This window comes from Humulus lupulus, chromosome 1, assembly GCF_963169125.1.
Source record: "Humulus lupulus chromosome 1, drHumLupu1.1, whole genome shotgun sequence".
NCBI classification, from domain to species: Eukaryota; Viridiplantae; Streptophyta; class Magnoliopsida; order Rosales; family Cannabaceae; genus Humulus; species Humulus lupulus.
In genome coordinates, this window is record NC_084793.1 from 235828778 (window position 1) to 235855948 (window position 27171).

The following is a 27171-nucleotide window of genomic DNA, read 5'->3' on the forward strand; positions in this document are numbered from 1 at the left end:
GCCTTGGGCGCCGTGGTGTTCACCTTTGGCCGAGCCCTCTTGGTTCATCTTCATCCTAGGGCTGCAGCGCTCTAGAATAGAGCCGCGGCCCTTCTCTTCGAGCCCAGAATTCCCACCATTTCTAGGCTTGAAACCTTAGCCAAAACCACCCTTAAGCTCCCTACTTCAACACCCAACATTACCAAAACTCATAGACCAACTTAAGCCACACAACTCAACAGAAAATTCAACTCAAAACTCATAGAAATCCCACTCTTAATCACTGAAACTTTAAGAACATAACCACTCAAACTAACTAGTCAAAAACCCAAACTCAAACCACTAATTCATAAATTTATGCTTACCTTGTTAATGGAATCCTTCCTCTAACCAAAACCCAGCTGATTCCCAATGTTTTCCAGCTCAAGTTCCACCCTAAACATCAATTGGACAATAACCTCCATAACCAACTGAAAACTCAAGGTTAAACTTCATAAATCACAGGGTTTAAATCCTTACCTTAACCCTGATTTGATTCCCCTGAATAAGTCTTGAACTAAGCCTCAGAAATCTAGCTCAATTCTCATAAATTCCTAGCTTGTTTCCCTTACGATTTCAGTGTTCCTTTTTCCTTGAGAGAGAGAGAGAAACAGAGAAGAGCTGAGAAAGAGTCAGTCTAATATTTCTTTCTACGGGTTTCCTTAAGTTTTTCTTACTTGTTAAGTTAATCCCAAGGCTCGGGGTACCGTAACTGTCCCCGAGGACCAAATGGTAAAATCCCCCAATATTCCCGCCTAGACTTCCTAACCTCAAATATATCTCCATATATTTATTTTCATAACGCGATAGTCTAAATAACTACCCAATACCTGAAATACCCTTGACTTATCCAAAGTCAACTGTTAAGCCCTGTTGTGACTTTTCCCCGCTAACTAGCCCTAGGATCGCCTCGAGTCGTGCTCTGCAGACCTACCCATATAATAATGTGGTTCTCACAATTACCATATACACATATCACATTAAAGCCAATATAATCACACAAGCGTTATTAACCATATAATTATGCATTTAAATCAATAAAGTCATGCAAACCACATTTAACCTAGTAATGCCCTCCCGACACACTAATCAAGGTCCTTAAGCCTCATTAGCGAATTTGGGGTCGTTACACACCAAGTAATTGCAACCAAAATGTATAGTATTTATAATCAAAATTTTTAGAACATGTGTCGTTTCTTAAGTAAATGCAACTACATTTTTTGAAAACATATATCATTTTTTTTGAGAAATTTGTTGCTAAAGTTTAGTAGATATACTAAAATATGCAATAAATGAGACCGCCTTTAAATCTCATCATCAACTAGTTAGTTAATTATTATTATTATTATTATTATTATTATGACAAGATACTTAATTCCATCTAACAAATAAACAAGTTTTAATGGAAAAAAAATGTATGAACTTTAAAGAAATACTACAGAATAATAATTAATAGTTCTACTTTTGGTATCTCAACAAACTACAAAAATTAATAAATATATTCTATTTTTTTATTTGAAATATAATATATATATGGGTGCACTTTTAATGGTTACTATCCATGATGGTTACTTTAATATTAACCATTAGATTAAGATCAATGATCCATATTTATAGTTGTTAATTAATATTTCTAAAAATAAATTTTGATTTTTTAAAATTTCTGGAAGGGTTACCTAATAAAAAAAGTGTATTTATTATGAAAATATAATATTGTAAAATTTTCATTTTTCAAATGCATGTCAATTTCTAAATATAACTAGTGTCTCTCATTGGTTGGAAACAACATTAATTATGGCAAAAAAAAAACTAAATTCCAAATTAATGTAGATAAAAAATATTTACCTGTTGGTAACTTGCTATACCAAGTCACTATGTTGACACATTATCATAGTTGTTAGTACCCATCTATGGGTAGTAACCATTAAGAAGTCTTCCATATATATATATATATAACAAAATATGTACATATTCGCAATCTCAAAAATTAAAAAATCTCACAATGGGCTTAATTTTGTGAGAAAACTTCCAAAAATAATAGGAAAATGTTGGGTTTCCACGAATCAAGGTGACCCTTATTAAAAAATTATTCTCCTTGATGAAAACATTTGAAAATATGATGGAAAAAGTTATGTGAAAGAAATTTCCCTTCTCATAATACTAACACTCACCCATCTATTCCTTTTTCTTTCTTTCTCCATCACGCTAGCATCAACCACCCCAAAATCAACACAAATAATCATCATTAAACCTACGAGAAGGGCATAGTTTTATGGTTCATGGAAAAGTAGCTCGTGACTCAATGTAGTGATGGATGTTGATTTGAAACATATATTTATACATTTCGAACAGTCTAATGCATAATTTTGTGTTGATTATGAGTTTTTTTTGTGTGTGTTTTTTTAATTTTGCTTTTCCAGTGTATTTTGCAATTTTTTTTTCTTTCGATAGGGTTTGATGGACTTTGATACATGTATTGTTCCTGATGGAAAAGTTAGTATTTCATGGACCTTGATGGGTTCTGATGCCTATTCGATACATCATGTTAAGTGTGCTTTATGAATTTTTGATATAATGCCTACAACAAAAGTCAACTCGCTTATGTTGACTTTAGTGAAATCGTTATGATTTTGCACATCTTTGTGCATAACTAATTTTACTATGTATTTAACCAATCCTAACAGTTCTCCAATTGGTTAAATACATCCTCTGCCTCTAACTGAAATGGTATTAGTGTTGGTATTAAAAGAGAAAATCAAAGATACGCAGTGGGGAATGGACCCTTTTTAATAATTATTAATACCAGCCAAGATCATACACACACACACATATATATATATATAAATCACATAAAATCATATTAGAGATCATCCCTTGTAGCTTATCAAGTGTCCTCGAATCTTTTTGTATAAAATCAATGATCTTCCTATCCAAGTTCTAAAGACTCACACATTGATCTTCCAGACAAATCCTCAAACACACAAGGACGTGTGTAGGCACGTAAGATTTAAAAAATTGATTTATGACTCTCTAGATGTACTCAACACATGAGATCTAAAGAAGTTTGATAGAGAGAAAAGAAATTGAATAGTTTCATCAGGTTTAGGAAAATTATCGCTTATGTTTCTGAGAGAGAGTCTCTGTGTCAAACAATAACCTACTGTTTAGGTTTTTAAAGATAATTAACTTATTTAATTAATTTTTTTTATTAATATAAAACTGATCAATTATAACTTTATTTAATTATTTAATTTAAATCATATTTAAAAAAAGATAATTAAATATAAATAATTAAATAAACTAAATTATTTAAAATTAAAATTTCAAATCCTAGGGATAGGAAATATTCATGTGTGGCGCCACTCACTGTGCAATACAGTGAGTGGCGTGAGCCACATTAGGGTTTTGCCTAATTTTCTCAGTTGTTTATTTAATTAATATTTAAGACAATATATTTATCCTAAAATAAATATCAGTTAATTCAAAATTAAATGTATCTTAAAAGATCAGTTTTAAATAAATAAATAAATATCTTATTCTAAATAAGATGATTATTAATATCTCTTTATATATTAATCCAAAAAAATAATAATATTTATTTTAACCTATAGTTTTTCAAAATAAAAACTATATAGTTAAATAATTAATTCATAATTAATCAATTGCCCATAACTATCATATAATTATTTTATTGCTGTGGAAAATTAATTCCTTTGCAATTAAGTCCTTCTCTCTACAAATATTTCTTTTGACATCCTTACCCTTGACAGTGTAGGACAGAAGGTAATCTGGGTACCATGGACCTGTAATACGAAGCTCCAATAAACCAGAATATTAATCAAACTCTTTAATCCAATAATTTTATTTAGTAATTCTATGATTACTCCACTATAAATATGGAATTGCACTTTCAGTATTTATAGAATTACATTTATAGAGTTTTCTCTTGTAGTCCATTGATATAATCAATAAATGTAGTTATGTCCTCCATTTATTGGTTCGTTAATTGGAGCTGGTCAAGATTACCGTTTTACCCTTCTAATTACTTCTTGATTGTTAAGTACCATTAGTTCACTAGCGAATAATTAATCTATAATTAGATTATAGATTTGAGCTCAATAACTATTCAGTTCCAGAATTAACTCTTAAGGGAACCAATATTTGATCCGTTAGGAAATTATGGATTCCATTATTGTAATTCATGCTCCCAGCCATTCATGATATTGAATCTTCAAAACAAAAGTCATTAGCCTCATTATACTCAGAAACCTTAACGAGTGAATCAAAAGATCCAATAAACACAAACATGAGTTCATGAATACTCGGGATTTAGACTGATCTACAAATGATCATCTATTATGATACGAATAAATGCTTTATGTCAAACAACAAGTTTATAAAGAAATTTAATTCTTATCGGTCATGTCATATATAATCTCTATTATATACAACACCTTCACTAAGATATCCATATTAGTAATCTGAATCTAGATCATTTGCATCATGTATGCTTAGTAAACTGCACTAGTAACCATTCATTAAAGATTCCTTACTTTAATATGTTACCAACTATTTTATTCATTATATATGACCTTAATTCTCTTGTACTAATACAAGATCATATTCTCATGAATGAATAAGGAATTTTCCTTATGTTATCTTATAATTAATTCAAATAATAATTATAATACTCAAATATATAATAAAGTTGTTATTTTTATTTAATTCAATAAATTGTCTTAACATGCTTTTAGGGCATTAATCATAACGACCCCCCACCTTCTGTCAAAGCAAGGGAGGCATCTCTTTTAATCCCATGTTGCATACATGACCCATAAATGACTTTGCAAGAAGTGTCTTGGTAAATGGGTCAATCAGGTTCTGTTCCGACGCTATCTTCCTAACAATCACATCACCTCGGTGTACAATCTCTCTAAGCAGATGGTATTTTCTTTCTATATGCTTTCCTCTTTTGTGTTTTCTTGGTTCCTTGGAGTTAGCTACTGCTCCACTGTTATCATAGTATAGGATTAGTGGCTTATCCATATCTTGAACTACTTCCAGATCAGTGTAGAACTTTCTCAACCAAACCTCCTCCTTAGCTGCTTCACAAGCCGTTATGTATTCAGCTTCCATGGTTGATTCTGCAATGCTGGATTGCTTAATACTTCTATAGACCACAACTCCTCCACCAAGAGTGAACACTGACCCAGACATTGACTTACGACTGTCTTAGTTTGATTGGAAATCAGAATCAGTGTATCTAGTAGGGTTCAACTCACCCCTGAATATACAAGGATATAATCTCTAGTTCTCCTTAGATACTTGAGAATGTGCTTTACTTCAATCTAGTGTTCCAAACCACAATTTGATTGATAACGACTCACAAACCCTACTGTATAGCATATGTTCGGTCTAGTACACAACATGGCATACATTAGACTCCTAACTTCTGAAGCATAGGGATACTTTCTCATATTCTCTTCCTCTTGAGGTGTCTTAAGACACTATTCCTTGGACAAAGTAATTCCATGTCTGGTCAATAACTGACATTTCTTGGAATTCTCCATAGAGAACTTTTCAAGTACCTTATCAATATAATTAGCCTAAGAAAGTGTCAAGAGTTTGTTCTTCCTATCCCTTAGGATTTGGATTCCCAGAACATAGCTCGCCCTGCCCAAATCATTCATTTGAAACTTTTCGGGAAGCCACTTATTCATGTTTGACAATGTCTCTACATTGTTTCCAACGAGGAGAATGTCATCCACATAAAGAACTAGGAAAATGACTACTTTTCCTTTGATGTATTTGTACACACATGCTTCGTTGACATTCAGTTCAAAGTCATATGTTTTTATTGTTTCATCAATGGTGATATTCCAAGATCTAGATGCTTGCTTTAATCCATAAATGGATTTCAACAACTTTCATACCTTTTTGATCTTCCCCATTCTTGATGAACTCTTCTGGTTGTACCATATAGATACTTTCATCAAGATAGCCATTCAGAAAAGTTGTCTTGATGTCCATTTGCCATATCTCATAGTCATAGGTGGCTGCTATGGATAAGATGATGCGAATGGATTTAAGCATGGCCACAGGAGAAAATATTTCTTTATAATCAACACCTTCTCTTTGAGTGTAGCCTTTGGCTACTAGACTTGCTTTGAAAGTCCCCACTTTCCCATCTACACCTCTTTTCATCTTGTATATCCATTTGCACCCAATGGGCTTGACATCTTCAGGTTGATCTACAAGTTTCCAAACAGAATTGGAATACATAGATTCCATTTCTTGGTTCATGGCTTCTTGCCATTTCTCCTTTTCAAGATCACCCATTGCCTCTTTGATGGTTAATGGATCATCCTTGTCTGTATCAGAAACAAGGACATGTGCTTCATGTTTGTAGCGAACATGTTATCTCACAATCCTCCCACTACGATGTTGCACTGGGGTTTCTTTTCCAGGAATAGTTGTTTCCTTGGTTTGTCATTTATCATTTAATGATGAAGGTGATGGAATCTTATTAGCTGTGAGTTCCTCCAAATACCAGTTTGCTCCGAGGTATATAGTTATTCATATAGTCATGTTCAAGGAAGGTCATTTTTGTTGAAACAAATACATTTTGGTCCTTGGGACTATAGAAGAAACCGCCTCTTGTTTCTGGAGCGTAGCCCACAAAAATGCACACTTTAGACCTTGAATCAAGTTTGCCTGATTTAGGTCTAAGAACATGAGCAGGACAATCCCAAATGAGAAAATGGTGCGAACTAGGTTTGTTTCCATTGCACAGTTCCAATAGCATTTTTCTTATGGTCTTAGATGAGACTACATTCAAAATGTAAGTCACCGTTTGAAGTGCATATCCCTAGAATGAGAGAGGAAGTGAAGAGTAGCTTAACATAGATCTGACCATGCCTAACAAAGTCTTATTTCTTCTTTCATAAACACCATTTTGCCATAGCGTTCCTGGTGCTAATACCATGCTCTAGCAAGAAATCTTTGAATTCTAAATCTAAATATTATCCACCTCGATTAGATCAAAGTGTTTTAAGACTCTCACCTAATTGCTTCTCAGTCTTATCTTTGAATTCTTGAAACTTACCAAAGGCTTTAGATTTCCTAAGCATTAAGTAAGTTTGATCGTATCTTGAGTAATCGTCAATAAAAGAGACGAAGTACTCATACCCACCTCTTGCTTATACATTGATTATACCATAGACATCGCTGTGTACAAGCTCCAAAGGTTCTTTAGCTCTATTTCCTTTTGCTGAGAAAGGACGTTTGGTCATTTTGCCTTGTAGACAAGATTCACAAACTGGAAGAGTTCCAACTCTTAGTTCTCTCAAAGGTCCAACTTTTGTTAACTGGTTTATCCTGTCTAGACCTACATGACCAAGTCTAAGATGCCAAAGATATGTGTCATCCTCATTTGAAACTTTTTGTCTTTTGTTTCCTTGCAGTTTTGCTACTTTAAATTATTATGAGTTATTAAGCGTTCGTTCATTAGGTGTGAGCATATATAGTTTGTTTGTAAGTTCTGCTTGACAAATTTTGAAACCATTCTTTGAAATAAAAATTGCATTATTACTAAAAGAAATATCAAAAGATTGTTCATGCAACATAGATAAAGAAACAAAATATCTAGAAAATCTCGAAATAAAATAAACATTGTTCAAAACAAGATAACTGTTTCCAAAATGTAAACGGGTTGTTCATTTTGCTCTAGCTGAAACGAGTGCTCCACTTCCACCTCGCATGGTCACATCACCATTAGCCAGCTCCCTTGGTTAGTGGCTCAAGTATCTGGATAAAAGAACAAACATGGTTAGTGGCTCCTGAATATAAAACCCACGATGACATATCTTCTTCCACTACACAAGCTTCAAGTACAAGTAAATCAGAATTACCTTTCTTTTTCAGCTCCGAGAGATACTTTTTATAGTTTTTCTTCTAGTGACCTTCAACTCCACAGTGGAAACATTTTCCTTTTGGTTCTTTCTTCTTGGAGTTATTATCATTCTTATTCTCCTTGGCTTTGGGTGTCTTTTTTTTATTCTTGGAATTCTTGCCCTTTCCTTTGCCCTTCTCATTGCTCTTCTTCCTTTTCTTGGATTTATCCTCATAGTTTGAAGGTTTCTCCTCTACCACATTTGCCTCAGCCTCTTTTGTAATGGATTTGTTAAGAGACTCAAATTTCTGCAGTTTATTCAACAGCTGGGTGATGTTGAATTCCAACTTATTCATAATATAGTTAGTAGTGAACGCGGAAAAGGCAGGAGTGAGTGATTCAAGTATGATGCATACTTGTGTAAGCTCATCAATGATGGCCCCATGTATTTTTGCTTCATGAATCACGTTAATCATGCTCAAAACATGTTCACGTACAGAAACACCTTTCTTCATCTTAGTAGTCATGTAGGTTCTAGTAGCCTCATCTCTACTTTGATCAGATTGCTGTCAAAACATGGCCTACAGAGAATCCATTATCTCAAACGTAGTTTCCATGGGTCCATGATTTGTTCTCAGAACATCATTCATGCTCACAAGCATGTAACAATTTGCCTTGTTATTAGATTTAATCCAGGCATCATACTTGTCCCGAACATTCTTCGGGGCATTGGCAGCGGGCTCTTCAGGACATCCCTCAGTTAGGAAAAATTTATGGTTCTCATAGATTAACATAAAATTAAGGTTTGATTTTCATCTTATAAAATTATCACCATTGGTATTAATATGTCTAGAAACCTTCCTTAGGGGGACGGAAACAAAGTCGCCTCGAGGCTCTATTCATATCTCACGATGTTGTACTAAAAATTGAGACCATAGGTCTCATTGAGATGTTCACCTTCTCCCACTTACTATTTTAGAAATAATGTGTTTTATTAAACTAATCAATTAATTCCAAATTAATTACTAGTTTATTAATAACCTATGAATGTAATTAATTACAAAATACATTTAATTATAAAAGAGTCTATTTCTACAATTGATGTGATCTAGATAATTACTCATTACATTCATCTAACTTTACTAAAACACTTTTTAAATAAAGTTCGTTATCTTAAAGGCCTATAAAAAACTATTGTCTTTATTATGGTGTGAGTTACCAAGTTTTAACTAATTTAATACTTAGTAGTTTACATTATAACGACCCAAAATAACTAATAAGGCTTAAGGGCCTTGATTAGCATGCATGTTTAATTGGTTAAATGCATGATTATGTGGTGTGCATGATTAATATGATTATATGGATATATTATATGCATGTGAGCCCTTTACAACTTATAAGGGCATATTTGTAATTTTGGCCTGTTGAGGGTATAAATGTGAATATATGTGATAAACTGTTGAGACCACATTATTAGGTGGATGTATTTGTAATATATGGCTCGAGACGGTCCTAGTGAGCGGATTAGCGAAATAGTGATAGCGGGGTTTAATACCCGGCTCGGTGGGAGCCTAGGGGTATTTTTGGAATTTAGAGGATATTTTGGGATTTATAGATATTGAATGAGTACTTAGTAATTAATTGTACATGACAAGATTAATTGGTAGATATTAGAAACATTCGAGGAATTAGCGGTAACTGGGAGTGGAATGACTATTTTACCCCTAGAGATAGTTAGAGGATTGATAAGATTAATGGGGGCATTATAGCCTTTTTGGGGGTGAGAGATACACTTAGAGGAAAAGGAAGTAGCCAGAAACCTTAGGAAACTTCACAAAGTCACTCATTCTCTCCCACTCATGTTCTCACTCTCACTCTCCCTTGAGAAGCCCAGTGAAGCTTGAAGATATAGGAGGTGACAAGCTAAGTGTTTTGCTGAGCTTCAGCTGGGAAACTTTGGGAGATAAGCTCTAGAAGTGAAAGCTTGAAACTAAGGGGAGAAACAGAAGGAAAGTTAGTGTAATGCCCCAAATTTCCTAATGAGGTTTAGGACCTTGATTAGGAGGCCGGGAGGGCCATAACTGATTTATTATTAGTATTTAATGATTATATGCATGTTTACGTGAATTATATTATTATATGAGGGTGGATGCATGCATATGGGAGTATTTACTATTATAAGGGTATTTTGGTAATTTGGCCACTGTGGGCATAATTGTATATTTTGGGTGCGTGATTTTGATTAACTAATATAGCCACATTATAAGGTGGATTGGTTCGAGCTATTCGACATGAGATGATCGTGAGATGTAAGTGTTGGATCTAGTCATAACGGGTTTAAGTTCGAGGCTCGGGGTGAATTTAATGATTAGAGCATTACCGGGAATTAAAGGGTAATGGGATATGATTTATTGGTATTTGGGAATATTGAGAATAGCGGGAATTGGAGAGCGTTAATTATAATTAACAAGATAGGCGGGAAAGGACGGTTTTACCCTCGGAAGCCTTTAGAGGGATTTATTTGGCCTAGGGGCATAATGGTCTTTTGACCTTAAGGATTTATATCAGCCTTGGGAATTTTAGAAGGCTGTGGAATGATAGTAAAACAGAGCCCATCCTCATCTCTCCCTTTCTCTCCCGTACAAGCGTTTTCCTTCATCCTTTCTTTGAATTTTGAGAGCCATTTTGAGGAGTTGAGCTAGGAGATCAAAGGTGGGAGTTAGGGAACTTGATTCAGACATTTAAGGGGACTCAAAATCGTTTTTAAGGTGAGTTCTAGCCATTGAATTTAGGTTATGCTCTGTTTTCCTTTTGGTTTTCAACTTAAGGTTTTTGATGTAGAAAGTGGGAATCAAGGGGAGTTTTTGTGTATGTTTGGTTGGGTTTTGAGGAGGGGGAGTTATGGGTGATGTTTAGAGGTTTAATTGAGTGTTTGGAGAAGGTTTGGAACTAGTTTGAAGGCTTGGTTCTAAGGGAATATGCAGGGGAGATCGAGCTAGTGCGTTGCTGATTTTTGGTTGATCTGGGTAATGAGCCGTGGCCTGGCTTTTTTGTGCCGCAGCCTAAGGTGGCTTCTGAGGCAAATATGCCTCTGTCAGGGAGATGAGCTGCGGCATGGCTGTGGTGAGCTGTGGCCCATCAGGGCAGATTTGACCAAAATTGTGTTTTTAGCTTAGGGATGCTTACCATAGGCCTCGAGGTTGATCCTACTACTTGGTTAAGTGGGGATTGATGTCCTGGAGGCTAGATATTGGTTTGGGAACTTGTGTTGATCATTTTTATTGATGGTATCCTATATTTGGTTATGACTAGGTGACCGCTAAAGGACTAAAAGTTGATCGTTCTCAAGGGTCGTTCTTTAATCGTTCTAGCTCGACTTTAAGGTAAGAAAACTGCACCCTGTGTATATGTGACATGCATGGCTATTTTTGATGCATGTTGGTTGATTATTGAGTATGACGTGCATGGCTATTCTTGATGCATATCGGTTGACTATTAAGTGTGACATGCATGGCTATTCTTGATGCATGTTGGTTGACTATTAAACGTGACATGCATGGCTGTTATTGGTGCATGTTGGATTGTTGGACATATTCCATATGATGCATGAGAAACTTGTGATTAGGACATGCTTTGTATACCGGGTATGATATTGTTCAGAGCTTGTGCCTCTGTGGTTGTGCATGGTCCTAATTGTACTAGTATCTGTGTGGTAGGCATGCTGAACACCTTGTTTACGAGTATTGGACATGTGATATATAATTGGTGGCATGACTTACTTGTGTATGGCACTGACTAGTCAGGGACCGACCCTAAAGTCGAGAATCACGCATTGAATGGCTCTATGGCATTAATGCTAGACCGACCCTAAGGTCGATGATCACGCATTGAATGGCTCTATGGCATTAATGCTAGACAGACCCTAAGGTCGATGATCACGCATTGAATAGCTCCATGGCATTAATGCGGGACCGACCCTAAGGTCGAATAACTCATAAGCGCTTGCCTGGTCTAAGACCAGATGTTTATAGCCAAGGTATATGACCCCGGTGACTGTTTGTCACATGGCTAGGGGACGCTGTCCATAGCACGACTCTAGAATCGGGAGGAAGGTTATGTTAGTGACCATTCACCATGCACCTGTCTTGATCAAACTTATGAAAGAATCACTTATCAGTTAAGCCCTGGTGACCCTATCGTCACATGGCTAGAGGGAGCTATGCTCATTATTTTGACTTTTGGCTATTGCCACCTATTTGCTTGGACTGATAGTCCTGAATGGTTATTATGATCGTTGTTGATATTATATCATGCTTTATTGTGTTTTCTTGCTGGGCTTTGGCTCACGGGTGCTACGTGGTGCAGGTAAAGGCAAGTGGAAGCTGGACCATCCTTGAGTTGAAGAGCTTAGGTGATGATGTGTACATATGCAGCTGCTCGTCCGCCACGGCCGAGGTTTAAAGTGGAACTAGGGTCGAACCCTGTTTTGCCCCTTAGAACGACCTATTGTAAATATTTTCTGTAATAGACTCTGAAATGATATTTTCGGGATCCCACTGTATATATTAAACGTTTTAGTGAAATGTTACATCCTAGCCAAGGTTTTTAATCCCTAAACCGCTAATCATACTTAGTTCACGATTTTGGCCAAATGACTCGGTTAACAAGTTTAGCACTATTTACAAGGCACACCGTAACGGTCCCTGGGGTTTGGGGCGTTACAGTTAGGGTGTTTAAGCTGGAAATCAGAGGAGATGTCAAGAATTAAGCTAGATTTGGGCTGGTTCAAGCTGAGGAAAAGCTAAGTTAAAGACAATCAAAGACTTATGGGGAAGTTAGATCACCAATTCAGGTAAGGTTCCAACTTTAATTCACTGAATTAAGCTAGGTAGTTTTGAAGCTTAGAACATGTGTAGAATTATGGGTTTTTATTGGATATAGGTTTATAGATCTAGGTGATGAATTGTAAGCAATTTCAGTAGAGTTTGCTAGGTTTTACTATGCCTAAAATATGTGATCAATGGTCCTAACTTGTATCCAGGCTTGGTTGTGGTTTGGAGGTCTAATAAGAATGAGATTATGGGAAAATTGGCTGAAGGGTTGGAGAAAATCAAGAATTTCTGGGTTCGAAGGTGGCATACCTTGACCCTAGGGGGCAAGTCGCGGCCCACCTCCCCTGTGGCTTGGGTTCCTAGTCTCTGACTTAGGGGCAAGTCACGACCCTAAGGGCCAGGTTGCGGCCTGCCTAGAGGTTTTGCCCTGGATTGGTTTTTAAGGTTGGTGAGGCTTGGGGGATTCGAACTTAAGCGCTCGGGACAATTTCTACTACTTGGTTTAGTATAAATTGAGGTCCCAGAGGCTAGTTTTTATCTCCTAAGAATTTATTTGGATTAGAAGTTGATAAATACCTATTGGCCACTGTGACTAGGTTTATCGCCAAGGCTCAGGACTGAGGATCGTGCTCGGGATCGATCTATTCTTTTCGCTCGGAATTCAAGGTAAGAACACTGGACCCTGTGTGGTTGTGATCAGGACTAAGATTCCCAAATATTGATTTCTTGTATTACGTGTTTGTAAGATTGACCTGTCATACAAGGAAGATCGACCTAAGGGAGTCGGGGCTAATGGTAAACGTACTAAGCGCAACCCGGCCTAAGCGAGCCGGGGCCAGCTAGACCAACAGGGGGTTCGGCCTAAGGGTGCCAACCCTAATTACTTGAGATTATGTGATTTTCATTGATTAATTGAATATCTGTAATCCGTTTTATGTTTATATGAGATAAGCTTGATTGAATATTCTTATTTTTACATGTAATTGTTGTTTTGGTTTCCTTGTTGGGCCTTGGCTCACGGGTGCTACGTGGTGCAGGTAAAGGCGATGGTAAGCTGGATCAACCATGAGTTGGAGAGCTCTGGGGGCGAGGTGTACATTATCAGTTGCTCGTCCATCACGACTGAGGGAAGTATAGGGACAGAAGCCTAAAACTTGTATTTTTCCATTAGAGTGGTCGCTGATTGTATATAACTTTTCATGGAGTTTGTAAATTACACTTAAACCCTGTTTTTGGGATCACATGTACCAAACATCTATTTTAATGAAAAATTAACCATTTATGATCAAAATCTTTTAGCCCTAATCAAATTGTTAACCTTAGGATCACATTTATAATAAAATGACTTCATTAGCAAGTCTTGCACTATTTTAACTACACGGTGTAACGGTCTTAGTTATTCAGGGCGTACTTAAATGCAATTGATTTCTCCAAAAAAAATCTGATAGACAATTAGGACAATCCTAAATAATCATGTTTCTAAAAGATGCATGATTAATGAAAACTTTGTGGGGTTTCATGAATGGCATGTAATTGACTAATGCGTGATCATGTTATCAATAAAATATTAATTAACATTTACTTAAATAAATACAATAAATAAACAATAAATGATGAACTGAGTACTATTGGGTATTTCTAAATTTACAACATTTGAAAAAATAGAATTAAAATTTCAAAATAGCCTATGACTTGTTTTCAAGACTCCAAGAATGCTTCTCCTCTCTTTTAGGTTTTCTTTAAAATCTTTAGGAATTTGTTAGGCCCAACTAATTAATTAGAAACTAACTTTCTAATTAATTAATTTAATTGAAACTAACATTTAATTAAATAACTATTTTTGTCATCTTTTTAATTTAGTTGAATTTAAATAATTAAAAAATCAAATTCAAATAATTATTTAAACTTAAGATAAAATCTTAACCAACTAAAAGATATTTTATTTTTTCTAATAAAAATAGAATAAGATAATTAAACTTTTAAATTCAAATAATTTAGCATTTTAATTAAATAAAAGATTTATACACAAAATTAGGATCTATAGTTTTGGGCACCAAGTGTTGTGCCCTAGGGTTAGGGCTGGCAGCACAAGGTCATGAGCCAAGGCTCGGGTGGCCTTGCATGGTGGCTGGTGCAGGAACTCGGCACCAAGGGCGCAGGGGTGTGAAGCACCAGCGGTGCAGGGCGCGGCATCAGTAGCAGTGAAGGAAGGCTCGGGGCTGGTGTGTTGTGCGAGTGGCATGTGAGCAAGAGCCTAGGGCTCGCCTAGGTGATGCACATGGAAGTAGGGGCTCACCTTGGCGATGCGCGCGGCAGGCTGATGGCTCACCTGGGCAATGCACATAGATGGCTGGGGAGGGCTCGAGCCACTGATGTAACAACCCTCAAAACATACAAGACCTAAACATGCAAAAATCTGAACTTTTACTTTAATTCATTTTACTGGAAATCCATATAAAAAAAACTTTTAAAAAGATCGTGTTCGCTCACTTTTAGTTCTAGCAAACAGAATTACAACTTCTCTTTTCAGAGTTAAAGAAAAATAAATGTCATAAAAGAAATAACACACTCCCTATGTTTCTTTTCAAAATGGTGTTCCATCAAAAACTTCCCCATGTCGGGCCACATGTACATATCTACAAGAAGACTCCAGTGCTCACTGCTCCACTTTGCTTTTGCACTTACCTACAACATGAAACAACTAGGTAAGCGAAAATGCTTAGTAAGAATAGCCTAGCACACAAATATACTAAACCCAGTAACGGGTTGTCCTAAGGCAGATATCACTAATGATCACTATGGTATTGGATAACATTCCAACTCTATCATACAATTCTTAATAATATCCATATAGAAATCAAGCACATTGGTTGCGCCCAACAACCCATTTCATACATATCATAGCAACCTACACTCGGAAACTCCCAGAACATTCAAGATATATAATTATACAATTTAATCAATTCAAAAAAACACAAAGGATCATGGCTTTAACCCAGATTCACTCTTAGCATCCTGGCTCCAACCTGGATTTTATCTTACCATGTCCTGGCTCCAACCCGGACTAAAATTTTACCATGTCCTGGCTCCAACCCGGACTATAATTTGACCATGTCCTTGCTCCAACCCGGATTATAATCTCACCCTGTCCTAGCTCCAACCCAAACTATAATATCACCATGTCCTGGCTCCAACCCGGACTATAATTTCATCATGTCCTGGCTCTAACCCAGACTATAATTTCACCATGTCTTGGCTCAAACCCAGACAATATTATAATACGATTCTGGCTCCAACCCGAACTCACTTACCATCAAGCCACAGAATGCATATGCATTGCAAAGGTAGGCATTAAGCGTACCCTAGTCTTAACGACCCAAACAAAACTAGTGTAATCTACTACTACAAGCACACACTAGTATATTCATGTTGTAGCCAAGAAAGAGAAAGGCTAACTTACTTGGAGTGCTTATCTCCTAGCTGGATCTTTAACACTGCTATTTGTTTTCCCTTTTTGTGATTAATGTAGTTAATACAGTGTACTCGGATTAAACTATGGCATACTCATATAGATAATATTCTATGATAGCTACATTCAATAAATTTCTCTTAGAGACTCTATACTGACATTTCTCTTATACACTTTATAGTGTATAAGACCAGATTCCGCTTTAAATCAATTTATGGTTTCCTAAGAAAAATCGTCCTTACCGCAACATGTTCTCTGTGCTGTGTATTTTAATATTCTATCTCTAGAAGACTCTCTCAATCTTATTACGTGTATTTTGGTTACTTATAAAAGGAGTTTTAAATGTCTCTTAATCTTAGAAAACCACCTACTTTATACTCAAGTACAGAGTTTACCGTTTTCCATTCTTTTCCCAAAAATACCACTTTCTACCTTTTACAATTTAGTATCCATTAACGTAATACTTTTCAATTTACAGTTTTATAAAACCTCTCTCCCATTTTTACCATCTTTAATCCATAACCTAGGATCTTTATTACGTAGTTTTTGAAAAGAAAGGGCAATTGGACACCATGTTTAGAAAATGGTAAAAATGAATTCTCATTAACCTTAAACTAATTTGGGATTTGTTAGATATCCAAAACTTTAGCTATTTTTTAAAACAACTTCATTTCCAATTCCGAACCTAACTTTTTCACTATTCATTTTAACGTGATAAAAATCTCGCTTTTAAGCTCATATTCAATGTCAGGTTCTCTAACCACATCCTTTTAAAATATCATTCACATATTATGCGTCGTAATGACAGGAACTAGGCGAAAGCTCACGTTTCAAAATTCAATTTAGGTTAGGAGAACTAACCTCCCAAACTCGTTTTTTGTTAAGGTTCAAAATTACTATTTTTCCCCATTTTGAGGAACTTAGAAAAATTACTACTCTTAAACCGTGACCTATTGTAATCTAGAATTATACCATGGCCTTAATACCTATCTTAAAAAATTTCTCCCCAAGTTTCATAATTTTTTGGGAAGGCAATATCCATTAAACCATTATAAGACATCTGGGGAGTGCCTACTGCCCAAGAGTTTTTCTCAAATTTTTAGGGTTCTTTGAAAAATTATTTCTCATACACCGTATCCTAGTTTTTCCTAAAAATTTACCAGCATCTTTAATAATATATAATTTAGTTTCTCTAAACATTTCATAATTTTTAGGATAGGGGAACCCATTAAAAATGTAAGATAATGTGGGCAGTGTTTGCTACCCATAAATTTCATTTTCAGATTATTAGGGAAAACTTTGAAAAGTCATTACTCTTTAACCATTTTTCATTTTCCTCTAAAAAAATTTTTGTGATCCTTATACATATTTAAACTATCATTTTACCAAATTTCATGGCTTTTGGCTCAGTAAATTGTGTTCAATATCAAAACAATCTGGGTAGTGCATGGTGCTAAGAAATTTTCTATATTGCATCAAGATGCCAAAAAGTTCATAACTTAGATTTGAAAACACCTTACTTCAATTTTCCAAAGCCTAAACTCAAGTAATAATCTAGAACTATGCAACCATATAAATTATTTCCACAAACAAAGGTATTAGGGTATGATCTAGCCTACTGGAAGTCAGACCATGAAAACTTGGCAGCATGCATTTTTACACAATCTAGCAAAATAATCACAACTAGCAAAACCTTAGCCACATGCATGCATGCAAATCAACAAATCAACCAAGCTAACCTTCAAGCATAAAATAATCTTCAAAAACCAACAAAACAACATATACAACCATATCTAAATCAATAACCAAAAACTACTCAAAAACCAACCAAAAATATACCTTTGATGGTTCTAGCTTGGAGATGAGGTTCCCATAGATTTTTAAACTTCTTCCTTGTGTTCTATACACTCAAACCAAGCCCCAACAGTTCCACATGCATATTTATTTTAAGAGAATGCTAGGGTAGAAGATGGAGATGAGTGGAAAATTACAAAAACTCTAAAATCCTTACCTTTGTTCTCACTAAACATCAACAAGCTTCAAATCTTGAGATCCTCCTAGAACCACCTATTTTGAACCCTATGATACAAGATCCTTGCCATGCATTTCCATTAGAATCACATGCATGCATATACACCCTTTAGGGTTTCAAATTTGAAGAAGAAGATAAACAAAGTGACAAGGTTTTAGACATACTTGTACATTATTCTTCCTTGAGCTTCTCTTCCTTCAATGGAGAGTGAGTGCTTAAGCTCGAGGAGAGAAAATGGCAGCGATGAAGGGTAGAGAGAGAGTTCTTGGTTTTTGGGAGGAGAATGGAGAGAGCCATTTTTGTTTTCTTAAGGAAAAAGAAGAAATTAAAAGAATAATGATTGAATGTGCAAGAGGAATGATTGGAGGTTTAGCAAATGGGTGAGGTAGCCTCTTACTCTTCCTACGATAGGTGTCATAGACACTTGAGTACACTAGGGCATAGCCTAGCCGCCCATCTCACCCTCTCTCAACCTTTGGAAATGACTAAAATGCCCTTGCCCCTTTTAACTCACTTTTAATGCACTCAAGGGCCCTTTGGTAATTTTACTCTCCAAATTTTACAAATTTTTTACCCTATACTTTGTAAATATCTCCAAGATAAAATAAAATAAATGTGACCAAAAATAAATTTTGTCACATACCATAATTTTGGTAATTTACTCAAATTGACCGAAATTCCCTTAGAGGCTCGGGCAAGAATTTCAATTCTTAAACCCGGTAGATTGGAATTAAATCCTCAATCGATTTTTCTTAAATTTACTGGCTTGACTATACAGTCCCAGTTGCAAAATATTTTTATGCCCTAGTATTCCTCATTTTAACTAATCTGAGATTTTTCCATTATTAAGGTTTGCCCCTTGGTCCAAGACCAATTTTCTTTGCATAGGCATAACCCCTTTATCAAATTAGCACAACGGCTATAAAATTCATGAAATAACATAATTTTACATAATATTATTTATCAAAATAATATTTCACAAAATTCTTCACCGGCTCCAACCGGCTACAAACGTTGTTCAAAATACGGGATGTTACAATGCCTACAATTTATAGAAGTTTCGTCTCTGAAACTCAAAATAGATGGGAGTACCGCTCCCGCATCTCGGCTTCCGTCTCCCAGGTTGCCTCTTCAATGCCATGGTTGCATCACTGCATCTTTACCAAAGGTATTGTTTTGTTCCTTAACACCTTGTCTTTCCAATCCAAAATCACGATCGATTTTTCCTCATAGCTTAGCTGAGGATCTATACTAAGGTCATCATAACTTAGCACATGAGTGGGGTCATTCACGTACTTCCATAATGTTGACACATGGAATACATCATGAACTCTAGAGAACGCGGGCAGAAGGGCTAGTAGGTAAGCCGCATTTCCAATGCGTTCTAGAACCTCAAACGGTTCTATGTATCTAGAGCCCAGATTGCCATTTTCCCCAAACCTCATAACTCCTCTCAGTGGAGCTATCTTTAACAATACCTTGTCCCCAAATTCAATTTCTAATGGTCTCCAACAACGATCAACATATTTGCGTTGTTGATCTATAGAGGTCTGCAACCTTTGACAGATTGATCTAATGTCTTCCGTAGCTTGGTCTACCTCATATGATCCAAAGAATTTCCTCTCACCGGCCTCATGCCAGTGGATTGTAGATCAAAACTTTCTTCCATATAGTAACTTGTAGGGAGCCATCTTGATCGACTCAGGATAACTGTTGTAGTAGGCGAGCTCAATTAATGGCAGTTTTCCATTTTCCACTCCGCAATCCTTGAAAATCCAGCACGCAAGCTCTCAACATGTCTTCCAAGGTCTGAATCGTTCGTTTGCTCTGGCCATCCGCCTGTGGATGGAAGGCAGTACTAAAGTTGAGTTTAGTTCCCAGTCCCATTTGCATTCTTCTCCAAAACGCGGAGGTAAATCATCCATCGCGATCAGACACTATAGAGATGGGAACCCCATGTAATCGCACTATCTCAGTAATGTACAAGTCTGCCAACTTATTTACACCACCTGTTGTCTTAATGGGTAAGAAAAGAGCGGAATTTGTCAATTTATCCACAATAACCCAAATTGCATCGTGACCCTTCGGAGTGTGTGGTAACCTGGTAACAAATTTCATGGTGACCATTTCCCATTTCCACTCAGGGATCTCTAGCAATTACAAAAACTCTAGGGGTTGCTGATGCTCCGCCTTGGTTTGTTGACACGTCAAACAGTATGCCACGTACTCTGCTACATCTCTCTTCAATCCTACCCACCAAAAGTATCTTTTGAGATCCTGATACATTTTAGTGGTTCTCGAATGCATAGCTTAAGGAGTATTATGAGCCTCATAAAATATTTGCCTCTTTATCTCCTCATCTTCAGGCACGCATATTCTGCCCTTGAAACCCAACATTCCATCCTTCGAGATGTGAAACCCTGGTCACATGTCTTTCATCGTCTCATGCACCAGTTGTTGGATCCACGGATCTACGAGATGTCCCCCTTGGATTGCTTCCATGATCGTGGGTTGCATGGATAACTTTGCCAATCTTCCCACTACTATCTCCAAATCTAATTTGGATATATCGATTTGTAGTTCTTGGGGTATTTCTTTCACCGAAATTACATTAGCCATTGGCTTCCAACTCAACGCGTCAACTACTTTATTATCCTTGCCTGGGTGGTACAATATATTGCAATTGTATTCATTGAACAATTCTAACCACCTCCGTTTTCTCATATTTAACTCTTTCTGGGTGAAGAAATATTTCAGACTCTTGTGATCCGTGTATATGTCGCAGTGGATCCCATAGACATAGTGTCTCCAGATCTTCAATGCGAATACAACCACTTCTAACTCCAAGTCGTGAGTTGGATAGTTTTTCTCAAAAAAATTCAGTTGTTGGGAGCCATATGTGATCACTTTCCCATGTTGCATTAATACAGCACCGAGTCCCTGACCTGATGTATCACTGTAAATGGCATAACGCTCTGTGCCTTTTGGGATAGTGAGCATTGTAATAGTTGTTAATTTGGTTTTTAACTCTTGACAACTCTGTTTGCACTTGTTTGTCCACTCAAACATGATGCTCTTATGGGCTAGTGCGGTCGCAGGCATAGCTATTTTGGAGAAACCCCCCACAAAGTGCATGTAATACCCTGCTAGACCCAAGAAACTGCAGACCTCTTGTACGTTCTTTGGGGCTTTCCATTGTTTCACTGCATTGATTTTGGCTAGATCGACTGCGATCCCGTCTCTCGACACCACGTGTCCTAGAAAACTCACTTAAGTCAACCAAAATTTTCACTTGGAGATCTTGGCGTACAACTTTTTCTCACTCAATCGTTGTATGATTAGTTTCAGGTGTTGAGCGTGTTCTTCCTGGTTTCGTGAGTATACTAGTATATCATCTATAAACACAACCACAAATTTGTCTAGATACTTACCTAGTACCCTATGAATAAGAACCATAAATGTTGCAGGTGCATTGGTGAGTACAAAAGACATCACCATGAACTCATAGTGGCCATACCGAGTTCGGAATGTAGTCTTGGGAATATCTGATTCCTTGACCTTCAACTGGTGGTATCCGAATCTCAAGTTGATCTTCAAGAATACTGATGATCTCTGTAGTTGATTGAAGAGATCATCAATTATGGGCAATGGGTATCGGTTCTTGATCGTCGTTTTGTTGAGTTTGCGGTAGTCTATACACATTCTCATGGAGCCATCTTTCTTTTTCACGAATAGTACCGGGACTTCCCAAGGAGAATGAGTTGGTCGTATAAATCCTTTATCTAGTTATTCTTGTAATTGCACTTGCAGTTCTTTCAGCTCTGACGCTATCATCCAGTATAGTGTCTAGAATCAACTCGATCTCGAACTCAACTTCTCGGTCGGGGGGTATCCCTGAAAGATCCTCAGGATACACTTCCGGAAATTTGCACACCACTGCTGCCTCAGTTGGTTGTAGCTTAGACTTCCTATCCTTGTCTATTACGTTCACTAAGTAGCTGGTATATCCATTGTCCAATAATTTCCTAGCCTTCATCATGTAGATTATAGTGAAATTCTTCTCGCAGATTGTGCCTTGGAACACGAACGGTTCTTCCCTAGGTGGGTTAAAAGTCACCTATCTTCGTTTGCAATTTACCACCGCGCCGTATTTGGTTAGCCAATCCATACCAAAAATAACATCATACTCATGTAAGTCTAACACTAGCAAATCCACGGTCAACTCTCGACCTTCCATCCAGACTGGTATGACTCTAACCCAAGACCGTACCATCATATCCTCCCCCGAAGGTAAGGATACACAACATACATTTGCCATAGGCTTAGGCTTCCTATCTATCTAATCAACATAAGATGCAACAATAAAAGAATGGGAATGTAACGCCCTGGTTACTCCAAGACCCTTACTGTGATCTTTGAACCGTGCTTAACTTGCTAATCGAGTTCTTTGGTTATAAGCATGCATCTAGGTGTTATTAATAGGTTAAGGTGTAAAACCAATCAAAAAGAAAAGAATATATTTTATTTAAAGCATAAAACTATTCATGGGCCCATAAAAATGTTTACAAGTTATTTACAATACAAAATGGTCATTACAGAGTAAAATTTACAACCCGCCAACCTAAGCGGGAAAAATAGGGTATACCCCCTAGTTCCTCTGAGAAACTCCTTGGCCGTGGTGGTCAAGCGGCCGCATATGTACACATCGCCACCTAAGCTCTCCACTCAAGGTTGAGTGATCTTTTCTTTCCCTTTACCCGCACCACATAGCACCCATGAGCCAAAGCCTAGCAAGAAAACTCAATACTGCACGTATATAATATCAAACGATGATCATAATAATCATCTAGGACTTATAGCCCTAAATAGGTGAGTGACAAATGTAAAAGTCACTAATTTGGGATCCCACACCTTTTACAGATAAGTGATCAAGTCACTAGCTTAAACAGGATAAGTGACTGATGAGCGAGTCACCAATGTAAACCAAAGGAGTGACCATGGAGTCATTACTGTGGGTTCCGTACCCTTAGCCATGTGACGATACGGTCACCTGGGCCTTCTAGCCCTGGCTCTGAGTAACTAGTCATAGAACTAGACAAGCACTTTAGTTTTCATCGAACTTGGGGTCAGTCCGGCATTAATGCTCATGATGAGTCATTCAATGCAGATGTTGATCAGATCTAATCTTTTATCGGCTCTGTGTTCATGACACTTATGCCACTCCTAACTCATAGGTCAGTAACATACGACCAGTGCTCAAAACTACTGTCGAACCTGACTAGTAAGTCACAGCTTCACAGCTAGTTCTGACTAGTAAGTCAGTGCCATTCACAAGTAAGCAAGATTTGCTAAGCATTTGATATGCAATCAATGTCCACATTTAAACACTCAACATGCCTCAATAATAACCATGCATGTCACATATGGGGTGTAGTTTTCTTACCTCTAGTTCGAGCGAGAAATAGTAACAGAACAACCCTTGAGAACGATCGACATTTTGATTCCTTAGCGGTTACCTAGTCATAACTAATTATAACCTTCATTAATGAAAATAAACAATAATAGGGTCTTGACCTAAACCTCACTCCCTGGACCCCGAATTGTACCCAAACGGTGAGTAAATTCGATCCTGAGCCTTAAGGATTGAAACCCCAAGCCAAAATCCCTTAAAAATGCCCAAAACCAAAATCTAAAGGAGTAGGATAGCACTATAGTGCTACCCTCCTAGCGCCCCATCGCCCAAGTCAGCCAAGAACCTCCCTGAGTAGCGCTGTAGCGCCCCCTTGTGGGCGCTATAGCGATACACATTGCCTGAAATGACCCTGAAACTTTCCCCTTCGACTCCACCATTTCCAACCTGAACCAAAAGCTTCCAAACCTCATTTTAAGTCCCAAATGAACCCAAAAACCATCTACACATGTCCTAGGCCTCATAACCCAAGTAACCCTAGCCAAAAACTCCCATCAATTCCCCTCAACCAACTTAGAAAACCAAGCTGAAAACCAAACCAAAAACAGAGCAAAGCTAGAGTTTTAATGGCTAGAAACTTACGTCAAGCTCAGATTAGGATCCTATTCAATGGTGGAACACAATCCTAAGCCCTCAAGATCCACTTCCCTAGCTTGAATCCTCAAGAAAAGCTCCAAAAATCCAAAAGAAAAAGGAAAAGAAAAGAGGTACGGGAGAGAACTTTGATACTCAGTTTTTGCTAACCTTCTACAACCTTCATTGGCTTAAACATATCCTAGGGGTGAAAAGACTAAATTGCCCCTAGGTCAAATAAAGTTTTCTTAAGGCTCCCAAGGGTAAAATCATCATTTCTTGCCTATTTCGTTAATCATAATTAATACCCTCCAATTCCTGTTATTCTTGATATTCTCAAATACCAATAATTCATATCCTGTTACCCTTTAACTCCAGAAAATGCTCTAATCACCAAAATACCGTGAGACTCACCCCGAGCCCCGAACTTAATCCCGTTATGACCAAACCGCTAACCTGCACTCAAAGATCGTCTCATGCCGAATAGCTTTAACAAATCCACAGTATAATGTGGCCTCAACAATAGATCACCGACATGCATACAAATATACAATTACGCCCTCAACTGGCCAAATTACCAAAATACCCCTGTGATGAAATGTGGACCCACATGCATGCATTTAATATCATATTATAATATAATTCACATGAACATGCATATAATAGTTTAATGGCATAATAAAACAATTATGGCTCTCCCGGCCTACTAATCCAACCATTAAACAACATTAGAGATTTTGGGGCATTACAACTATCCCGTCCTTACAGAAATTTCTTCCTCGAAATTTACCTGAACAGCTCAGGATGCTGACTCTGCATATCTGACTCCAGTACCCAAGTCACTTCCTCGACCTTGCTGTTCCTCCACAATACCTTAACCAAAGGTATCGTCTTATTCCTGAGGACCTTGTCTTTTCTGTCAAGTATCTGGACTGGCTGTTCCTCATAAGAGAAATCTGCCTCAAGCTCCAGATCTTCATAGCTCAAAACATGAGTCACATCAGATACATACCTCCAAAGAGCTGAAACATGAAACACGTTATGCACGGCTGACAATGCCGAAGGTAAGGCCAACCTGTAAGCCACCTGACCAACTCTCTCCAGGATCTCAAATGGACCTACAAATCTAGGGCTCAGCTTGCCCTTTTTCCCAAATCTCCTCACCCCTTTCCATGGCAAGACTCTAAGGAAGACATAGTCTCCCACTTGGAACTCCACATTCCTGCACTTGGGATATGCATAGCTTTTTTGTCTACTTTTAGAAGCGAGCATCCAAGCTCTAATCTTCTCAATGGCCTCACTGGTCCTTTGAACTGCCTCAGGACCCAAGTATCTCCTTTCACCTGTCACATCCCAATGAATGGGAGATCTGCACTTCCTACCATACAGCATCTCATAAGGTGCAACTCCAGTGGTAGACTGGTAACTATTGCTATAGGAAAACTCTATCAAAGGTAGATACTTACTCCAGGATCCATCAAAGTCCAGCACACATGCTCGCAACATGTCTTCTAATATCTGAATTGTCCTCTCAAATTGCCCATCTATCTAAGGATGATAAGCAATACTGAACTTCAATTGTGTTCCCATGGCCTTCTGTAAACTCCCCCAGAACTTGGAAGTAAAAGTGGGGTACCGATCTGACACGATCGAGCTCGGTGCTCCATGGAGGCGCACGATCTCTCTCACATAGAGATCTATATACTGGTCAACTGTATATGTAGTCTTCACTGGCAAGCAGTGAGCTGACTTGGTATAGCGATCCACTATAACCCAAATAGATTCATGCTGACCAATAGTCTTGGGTAATCCCACCATGAAATTCATCGTGATGTCCTCCCATTTCCACTCTGGAATATCCAGAGGCTTCAATAACCCTGCCGGCCTCTGATGCTCATCCTTGACCTATTGACATGTCGAGCACTTAGCCACATACTCTACTACATCCCTCTTCATTCCCGGCCACCAATACAAGGATCTCACATCCTGCTACATCTTCATGGTGCCTGGATGCAAAGAGTAAGGTGTAGTATGAGATTCATCCAGAATCTCTCGCCTCAAATCAGTGTCTAACGGAACACATATCCGCCCCTTGTATCTCAGTAAGCCCAAATCAGATACTGTATAATCTCTGGATACTCCAGCCAATACATTCTCTCTGATCTTGATCAGTTGTGGATCACCTAATTGACCCTCCTTTATTCTCTCCAATAGTGTAGACTGTAGCATAATATTGGCCAACTCGCCCACCAGCAATTCTATACCAGCTCTGGTCATATCATCTGCTAACTCTCTGGCTATCAGCCTCGCACTATAAATCTACCCTGGACTCTTCTGGCTTAAAGCATCAACTACCACGTTGGATTTTCCTAGATGATACAAAATCTCACAATCATAATCTTTTACTAACTCCAGCCAACACATTTGTCTCATATTCAAATCTTTCTGCGTGAAGAAGTATTTCAGGCTCTTGTGGTCTGTATAGATCTCACACTTCTCCCCATAAAGATAATGCCTTCGTACCTTTAAAGCAAAGACCACAGCTTCCAACTCTGAATCATGAATGGGATATCTCTGTTCATACTCCTTCAACTAATGTGAGGCATACGCAATTACCTTCCTCGACTGCATCAGAACACAGCCCAAACCTTGATGTGAAGCATCGCAGTAAATCACAAACTTATCCTGACCTATTGGAAGACTCAGAACTGGAGCTGTAATCAATCTCTGCTTCAGTTCTTGGAAGCTGTTCTCACACCTGTCTGACGACACAAATTTCTGATTTTTGCATGTCAGCTCAATCAACGAAGTAGCAATCTTTGAGAGCCCTTCCACGAAATGCATGTAATAACTTGCCAATCTAAGGAAACTTCTAACCTTAGAAGC